Source organism: Gavialis gangeticus, unplaced genomic scaffold (assembly GCF_001723915.1).
Source record: "Gavialis gangeticus isolate Ggan-Ray unplaced genomic scaffold, GavGan_comp1, whole genome shotgun sequence".
NCBI lineage: Eukaryota > Metazoa > Chordata > Crocodylia > Gavialidae > Gavialis > Gavialis gangeticus.
In genome coordinates, this window is record NW_017729024.1 from 37,871,940 (window position 1) to 37,873,716 (window position 1,777).

Genomic DNA, 1,777 nt, shown 5'->3' on the forward strand with positions numbered 1-1,777 from the left:
ATTGCCCAGCGTATCCTGCAGGGGTCCCACATTACCCGGCACCTTCTTCATCCTCCCAATATATTTGAAAAAGGACTTTTTGTTATCCTTAATCTTGGACGCTAGTCCGAGCTCCATGTCCGCCTTGGCCTTCCTAACAGCTCGCCTACAGGCCCGAGCTGAGGAGGTATACTCCTCTTTGGAGATTTCACCCGCCTTCCACCGGGCGTACGCCGCCTTTTTGGCAAGCGTTGGTCCTCCTCAAAGGAGGACCATCTCCAACTAGATCATTCTAGCCAGAACTTTTGTGGAGCTGGGCCTTCATCACCCTCCTAGTGAGAGAGTGTTTCCTAATATCCAACCTAAACCTCTCTTGCTGCAACTTGAGAACATTGCTCCTTGTTCTGTCATCTGCCACCACTGAGCAAGTCTAGCTCCAAGCTGTCTGAGTTAACTGAGAGAACTACCAGAACAATTGTATAGCTTGCATAACATTGTACAGTAAACTGAATCTTTATTCAAATATTGGTTCTTTCCTCTTGCAGTTGAAAATGTGTTTAACTCTTTTCCAGCTATGCAGTTGTCCAATAAAAGATGTTGCCAAAAGAATTCCTTGTCTCTCATAATTCCTGGACCATCACAGCTGCAGCATCACTCTAATGCTACCACTCCTTAACCAATTTTAGAATTTCTATATTGCGATTAAATAGTTAAATCATTTAGCTGAATCCATGATAAGGTTGAAATGTGTAACTAGGGAGCTGCCAAAAATAAAGGGAAAAATGCAAATTCAAATGGTGAAATATGGGTGCTATGACAAGCATATGTGCTAAAACTTGTATTTCTCATATGACTTGTAAAATTATAGGGTTAAGTCAATGAAGAAAGGCCATGAATAAGCTAACATGACAGCCTTAACCTCCTGATGATTTAGTGTGTTGCATCTTGCTCTCTCCACTGTAACCTGGATCTGTCCTTGCAATATCTTATGGGTGTTGCAAAAGCCTAAACTGGTGAATGGGAGAAGTCCCTTGCATTATAAGCAGGGATCCTGGTTTCCTCTATTTAAACATCCCAAATTCTCTGAGATAAAAAAAAAACAACCCAAATCTGTTTTTCCACGATTCAAATGAAATGCTGCTATATACATCTATATATAGATCTATATAGGTACGAGTTAAACACAGTGTTTTATTGATATATTTACAATTTTTAAGCCATTTGGAAGTTTATATATTGTTGTGTTTAATTTTGTTGTTTTTAATATAGAAAATCAGAACTCTCCCTGCTACTAGGACTAGCTATGGCTGCCCCCCCTGCTGCTTTGTGGTCCTAAGCAGCCCTGATATGCCAGTGCACTTTACGCCCAAGCCACAGCCCCCACAGTGCTGCCAATGCCTCTCACTCCTGACCTGCCCCCTGTTCCCCCACTGTTGCTCCTCACACTTGATCCACAAGCCCCCTCCTCCCCTGCCCAGCCCTGTGAGGGGCTGGGGGTATGGGGCAGTGGGAGTGCCCAATCTTAGGCGATTCCATAGGAGATGCATCAGGAGGGCCTGGCAGACATGTGATCTGCAGCCATATTTGTGCATCCACATCAGGGCACGAGGCTGCAGCCTGGCCACACTGGCACCAGGCCACCTCTGCAGTCCAGAGGGTGGAACCTGGCATGGGAGGGCAGAGTGGGGCAGTGAGACTCACTATTGCCATCATCAGGACTCCTGTGCCAGCCACACCACTATGGAATAATGTGGTGCCACTAGCAGCACAAGAAGTAATGAACTGGGCGGGGGGGGGG